Raw genomic sequence first — 7310 nt, 5'->3', positions numbered from 1 at the left:
ATTTGAAGGCTTCACAGCTGGGACAGTCTGAGGAAAGGAAGCCGTCTCCTCTGGGCGCCAGGGGTCCTTGGAAAAGCAGCCTCCCCGGCCCCCAACTCTTCGGCGGGGCAGATGCCAGGGGCAGACTTCCAGCCCTGACTGGTAGGGTGAAAGCCAAGTGTGCCGGTGCCTTCTGTCGCAACACAGGTCCCAGCCCCCAGGGAAGCACAGGTTTTCTCAGCTCTTTTATTAAGTTAGAAACAGAAGGAACACAACTCTTGGGGGAAGCACCACCACGAGGTTCGCGGTGCTGCGTGACAAGTGTGCTTGTCCCACCTCAGCCTTCCAGAAGCCGGGCTGCCAGGCGACAGCCTCCTGACCCCCAGCCACCCCCGGGTCTGGCATCCTGCGCTTCTCGCGGCTGAGGCTGTGCACTGGACCCGCGGAGGCCAGTCTCTGGGCCGGCAGCGTCTGTGGCCCCAGGCAGACCTGGAGATGCACTCTCTGCTTCCAGCTTGTCCCAAGCAGCAGGCAACAGGCCGTGGCCGGTGCTCAAGGGTGCGTGAACCCAGCACCGAGAACCCTCCCCAAGGGACGCCCACAGGGCCAGCGGCAGCGCGGAGTTCCCGCGAGGCAGCAGGGCAGGGTTCCAGACGGCGGCTGGTTTCTGATGCGGCCCCATCCACGGCGCAGCTCGCTCGGGCGCCCCAGTCCCGACCCAGCCAAGCAGCACTGAGCAAACGGCAGGCGGCCAGGGAGGCCCCAGTTTGGCGCAGGCCCCATTCCGCCCCCCAACAGTGATGCCCAGGGGTGGCAAGGCTGGGCTGCAAACCCTAATACTAGGTGTGAGCTGCCCCTCCGGAACCCCAGATACTGGGGATGCACGGATGAGGGACCCACTGACTTGAGACGTGGAGAAAATGACTGAAGACCTCGCAATTCTCCCAGGGAACATTCTTGCTTTTGGGGCCCAGTGAGCAAATGGGCCAGTTGGAAGGCCCAGATGCCAGAGGACAGCTGGTGCTGGCTGGGGGCCCGGGGTCCCAGGCCCTGCTGCTATCCTCCAGGCCTGGAGGGATCTAGAGTGGGTGCCCTGGAGTAACCCTGGGGATGCCACCTCCTATTTGCAACCAGGCTCAGGGGCCCAGACACATTCTGAGGGCCAGCGCGGTCCTGTCAGGAGATGGGGGCCACTGCCAGTTCTTGGGGTGGGCTCTGAGGACAGGCGGGCTCTGAGGAGACGGGCAGCCCCCAAGTCCGGTGTCAGGGCCCGAGTGTCTCCGCACCAGGGCAAGGTTGGCCTGACTTGGGGGAGGGGCCCCAAAGAGCTTCCTCTTTAACCCTGGGGTCTTGGTGTCGTTTGCTAATGAAGTCTCGTGGGCACCACCGAGGTCACCCGATGGGTTTCTGCCCATGACACATGTCCTTGATTTCCTCCTGGGCAACCTGTATTCTCAGTCCAGGGGGACCCCGTCTCCCCGAGGTGCGGGACACCCTCTGCTGGGTGACGTTACAATGACAACAGGGAGGTGGCGAGGCCACGGCTGTGCTGTGGGAGCTGCGTGAAGGCCTCCCGGTACCGCCCAGCCCAACACACCCGGGGCTCCCCGTCCCCAGCCTCCCGCGCCCCTGAACAGGATGTGCTGAGACCGGCGACCTCAACACATGCTTGCACACATGGCTTGTCCCCGCGGCCGAGGGAGTCCTGGGGTCGGTCAATGTGCCTGCGGAAGGTCCTCTCCCCTACAAACCACTGCAAAGTGGAAAAGGCCTCGGGCAGACACACGGGGCACTCGAGACGGCTTCTCTCCTCCTGTCTGAAGCTCAGGACCGCCCCTAAGACTGCTGCTCCCAGAGCTGGTGGGACCGGCTTCCGGCCACCTCAAGTGCTGCTTCGGGGCCGGGCTGAGCTTCCCACGGTGACGGACGGGGTGAGGGCCACTCTGGGACATTGAGGGCTGCAGCCGCAGGGGTGGGGAGAGACACGCAGAGTCTGCAGAGGAGACAGAGGGAGGGAGAGAGCATGAGTCATGTGCACACGGCTCTGTCCTAACCTGGAACAAAGCGAGAACGGGGAGGCCCCATGTAAGGGGTTGGAAGTGAGGCCCCGGGAGAAGGCCGGGGCGTGAGAACGCAGCTCTTCCATTTACCAGCAGTGCAGCCCTGGGCAGTTCAGCCGTCTCCCTGGGCCCTGGTTACCTCACCTGGAACGTGGCAACCACCCCCTGTCCCTTCAGCCCCTCAACTCCATGCCCTGAGCCCCCACAACCCAGAGGCACCACGCTCGGCACCGGGGAGACAGGAGGGCAAACAGACACCAGCGACCGGATCCCGATCGTCACTGTACGCTGGTCGCAGGAACCGCAGACAGCAATCCCACGCCGACAGAGGTGCCGTATGTGAAAAAAAAAAAAGTAGAACCGGGACTTTTTATTTTGGTGGAGGGTGTGGGTGGGTGGTAATATTTAACCTGAGAGCTGAATGAGGGACAGCAGTTTGCTAGAGGGGGTAACAGCAGTGCAGGCAGGGGGAATGGCACATGCAAAGGCCCGGGGGTGGGAAGCTGATGTGTCTCAAAATCGACAATGAGGCCAGTGAGGTGGAAACAGGACAGGTGCGGACAAGGCCAGAGAGCAGAGAGGCAGGTGCAGATGCCAGCCAGCATGCTGGTCTCCACAGGTATTTACTGCGCCCTGACACGGGTGCTGGGGGCCGACGGTGGTGGAGGAGGGAGCACAGGCCTGTGGTCACTGAGCTCAGACTCCAGCCTGGCTTCTCCCTCAATGCAGCGTCTACTCTCTCTAAGCCTCCTGTTGTCCTCTGGAAGAAGAGGGATGGATCGGAGCCTCCTGGAGAGGACAGAGCGGTCAACCGCACGAGAGAGGTTTCGTGGAGGATGTCCTTGACACGTCTGTGATAGCCCACCTGGGCCAGCGTGGTCCATTGAAAGCCTGACCCACCGCGACAGCTCAGCACAGCGTGTGGAGATGTGGCTGTGGATGTGTGTCCAGGTCAGGCGGTGACACCCGAGGTTGGAGCTGAAGGAGCAAATGGCCAGGTGGGCGCAGAGGGGGCCTGGCTGGGTGGGGAGGAGGAGGCGCTCAGGACAGCACAGCAGGGACTGCCCACTTGTCCTCCACAGGGAGCCGAACCCCAGGGGTGGGGGCAGCTTTGTAAGAAGAGGTTCTCTGGAGAGCTCCCAGAGATTTCCAGGCACCTGCTCGTCCACACACCCATTCAGCGCCGACGGCACACTTACTCTGGCCAGGACTGGAAGTGCCATGGGATCAGGGGTGGCCCTAACCAAGGAGACATGTGTGTGCCAGGGGACAAGGAGGATGTCCTTCCAGCACGCTGAACTGCCCGGAGGAGTCTCCTGGGGGCTCCGGAGAGGCCCAGAGAAGCAGGCCCTGGGCACAGGCAGGTGGAGCGCTCCAGGAAACCTGTGCGTTCGCCAAAAGGCCAAGAGGCAAGACCATCTCTGCAGGACAATTAATGATGCTGCTCTTGGTGTGGCAGCTTCGGTGAGACTGAGCCTCCGCATCTGTGTCCGCTGTATAAGATCTCCGCACATACGGGGCTTGGAGCTACCTGCAGATCTGCACGTACTCAGGGAACATTTAAAAATTCACGCCAGCACTGGAACCTGAGAAACTTTCTTCCTCCGGGTGGGGTATGTCCCTTGCTCCATCACTGCCAAGGCTTCTGGAAGGTTGGCTTGAACACGGCAGGTAATCCCCAGATGCCAGGCAGGGCGCCACTTTTTCCTCGGGGTGGGGGCTGGTGAAGGCCCCTCACAAGTGAGAAGCTCGGTCACAGGGCCTCTAACATCCCGAGACGCTTCAAGGTGGCCAACCCACACCTCTGGGGCCCGTCTCTGCTCCACATCCTCATGCCGCACTAGGCAGACAAGGGATTCCCCCCGAAGCAAGGCCCCACTGCTTTCCCACGCCAAATCTCAAAGCCCCCCATGGCAGGGGTGAGGGGCCGTGGGACCCTGAACTGGGACCCTGAGTGGCCCCTCTAGGCTCACTGAAGAGGAGACAGCACACAGACACAGTCTTGCGGCGGAGGAACTGGGGAGCCCGCCACCTGGCTCCTGAACTCCCTCCCAGCTCACACGGCCACCCTCGGGCTCAGCCACAGCTGCTCCGGTCTGGGCCACCCCAACTTGGGGCAGGTGCTTCTCTGAGGCCTAGGTGCCCCCCATCTGTCCGAAGGGACATGCCTTCACCTTGCAGAGTGGCGTGGTGTCTGCGGTCACCCCCACTGCCCGCGCACGGCTGGCCCTGGGAAACCCCTTACGGCTCTCACAGTCCTGCAGGTCGTGGGTGAGGGGTCCGCCCTGCAGGACTGCAGCGAGGAAGGGCAGCCGGCATCCTGATCCAAGGCCTGGCACACGGCCAAACCCAGTGAACCCCACCAAGCACGGGACTGTGGGTGTGTGGACGGATGCATGGAGCTGGGGTGTTTCAAGAGGCCTCAACTCCCGCCCAGGCACCTTTCTCACGACACCAGCCCCATCTGTGTGGATCTGGGCTCTTGGGATTTCCTCTCAGTGGCAATTTCTTTTAAGGCAGGACAGAATGTGCTAAGTCGCCCCTCCAGTGGCAGTGACTGAGCCCCTAGCAGGGCCCCGCGGGGGAATGACAGGCTCAGCCTTTCCCAGAGCTGGGACTGGAGGCCCCTCCACCCCCACAGCCCAAGTGGCTGCGTCCCAACAATGACCGCGGAGAGATGAGCTCCTGGTGGCCTGGACGCTTGCCTGGCATGCTGGGTGGGGGTCAGGGGAAGAAAGACGAGGGCGTTGTGCCTTTAAAGGGCTTGATGGGGGAAGGGGGACTCAGTGGGAGAGAGAAAGAGAAAAGCACATTCATGGCTAGTCTACACTTCACGGGTAACCCAGGGTAACCCAGACCCAGCTCTGGGGGCCTCCCAGCGGCCGATGGCTGCAGTCACACAGATACATGGGTTTGGCTACGACTTGGGGGCTGGGGCTCGGGGGCTGGCCCTGGAGCTCCTGCAGGCATTAGGCTTCTGACACAGCCATCAGCCCTGCCCGTGCCGGTCCCCTGCTCGGTGCCAGGGTGCGGACGGGAAGAGACCGGTGCCTGGCTCTCCAGATGCCCGCAGGAGTGGGGCATGTCGGGGGCTCAAACCCCGCTCCAACCCTTCCTAACACCGTTCACCGGATGCCAACAATCTACCCTGTGTCTCAGCTGCCACCTTTGCAACAGCAGCACCTGGGACGGCTCATTCTGAGGGCTCAATAGCACGCCGAGCGCGCTCACGGTAGACGGAGGAACTCAACGCCCATGGCCGAGACCGGGAAAGGGCAAGGAGGAGCTGGGCGTCACTGTGGGGACGTCAGCCGGGGGGATGCTGAGGGGCTGCCGAGTGCAGGCGACCTCTGGTTGCTGGTGTCTGAAGTTGGAGTCGCACAGGCTGGACAGAGGGGTTGGGGACGGAGGGGCACTCCAGGCACAGAGGCAGAAAGGTCCCTGCGGGAGGGCCTGAGACAGTGGGACAGGGAGGTGGGCGCAGAGATACGGGACCCGTGCTCTGGCACTAGGCCGGGGATTCCCAGCTGGCAGGCAGCCTCAGTGGAAAGTGCCACGGTCCACTGTGGGTGCCCACGGCAGGCAGACGGGGAGGCGCCCAGCCCGCACATCTCTGCTCTTCCGGTCCTCCATCCCCACGGACAGTGCTCGGCCTGGGCTCCTCTTGTGCCTCGTTTGGGTGCCACAGCTCAGCAGTCCCCACCCCCACGCTGCTGCTGTCCCAGGCCCCGGCCTCCGCCTCCATCTGCCGTCCCGACTCAGGGCCCCCCTCCAGCCCCAGCCTGCAGCACTGCGGTGGCAGCTGAGCAGCCACACTGGATGGCTACAGGCCTGCCGCTGCAGCCCTACCTCCTGGGGAGAGAAGGGAGGGCCCGGCCCCACCGGGGGGCATTAGCTTCCTGCCCCGTGCCTTGGCACAGGCGCCTCCCCAGAGAGCCCCGTTTACACCCCGGCCTTTGAAGAGATCTGGAGAACTCCCAGCCGTCCAGGACAGACAAGGCTGAAGGGAAGCAGGGCTGGGCGGAGCGTGGGAACCCCGGGTCAACCTGCCGGACAGAACACGGGAGCGGCAGTTCACAGGCAGACAGGGGACTGCAGGAAGGGGGCTGCTTGGCTGCAGGGCCCTCCAGGAGGAAATGGCACGGATACGGGGCAAGAGCTAAAGGACCTCCTGCTGGCGCAGGAGCTCGGGACACCTGTGCCCAGGACACTCACACACTCTTGTGTGGCCACGGCCCTGGGACGGCAGGGCCCAGCACAGCTTCCCACTGCGATGCAGGACGGGCTCCTCTTGTGCCACGAGCCCCTCTGCACCTGCTTCCTCCTCCCTGAAATGGGGCTGACAGCGGCACCCCCACTATGGACTGGGCCTGACTGAGGGACAAGGCCCCGGCAGCACTCGAAAGGGCACACCCCACGTGCCTCCTAGACCCTGGGCCAGCCCGGGGATGCAGAGAGGCCTCCACGGCCCAACGCATCCCGAAGCCATTATTGCCACCATCCTTCTGCATCATCACCTCGTGTAAAAACCGACTCTGAACCACCCTCACTTGACCTATACAAGTAATAGGGGTCACGAAATTTCTACTCTCTACTCCAGGTGGCAACGCTGAGCTCAGGGGAGGGTCAAGCAGCCAGTGAGAACCAGAACCAAGGAGAGACGAGTGCTTGCATCCCCATCCCTGGGATGGGGGAAGCTCCTGGAGAAGCACAGGGCTCACCAGGTCTGCTGGCCTGCCCCCACCCCTCCCACATGGGGTTGAACTGCTGTCCAGGGTCATGGGGAGGGCCGAGCACCAACGGGAGGAGCCCTCAGGCCCCACAGGGGACCACCCCCAAGTGCAGGAACAGGGAGGCCATGAGGAGTTGTCACTGTTCTCCTGAAGCTTATACCCCAGGGGACCAACAACTGGGGCCACTCAGATTTTTCTCCCAAAGAGGGAGAGAGCAGATTAAAACAAAACAGGGCAACCGCAGAACGGGACAAAGCTTTGGCCTTTAGGGGTCCGAAGACCCTGGACATGGGAGAGGACGCAGCCTGGATGGCTTCACGGGCCAGCGCATCCCCATCAGGGCCTCGAGGCCCAGCCGACCTATCTCTGGGCCGGAGCACGTGCTTGTCGGGAGGTGTAGTCCCAGCAGCCACCACGTCAGAGAGGAAATCAGGTTTTCGGCCCAGGCTGGCTCCTGAGGGGGCTTCTGTGACCTGACCTGAAGGGGGCCGAGTCCGGGCCTGGCCTAAGAGCCGGTTTCTGGAACTGTGGCTGGCGA

The 7310-nt window shown here is 63.0% G+C and overlaps 1 protein-coding gene across 1 annotated transcript in view; it reads right to left on the bottom strand.

Moving 5' to 3' along the window:
* Nucleotides 1–211: 211 nt before the first annotated feature.
* KLHL25 (kelch like family member 25) overlaps nucleotides 212–7310 on the bottom strand; it is a 34413-nt gene continuing 27314 nt past the window's right edge. Inside the window, exon 3 of the mRNA XM_059180045.1 lies at nucleotides 212–1972. The gene's annotated coding sequence lies outside the window, so the exon portion shown is untranslated. The remainder of the gene's footprint in view (nucleotides 1973–7310) is intronic.

The sequence above is a fragment of the Mustela lutreola genome, chromosome 7 (assembly GCF_030435805.1).
Source record: "Mustela lutreola isolate mMusLut2 chromosome 7, mMusLut2.pri, whole genome shotgun sequence".
In the NCBI taxonomy this organism is placed as follows: domain Eukaryota; kingdom Metazoa; phylum Chordata; class Mammalia; order Carnivora; family Mustelidae; genus Mustela; species Mustela lutreola.
This window is presented reverse-complemented; position numbering and strand designations above follow the sequence as displayed.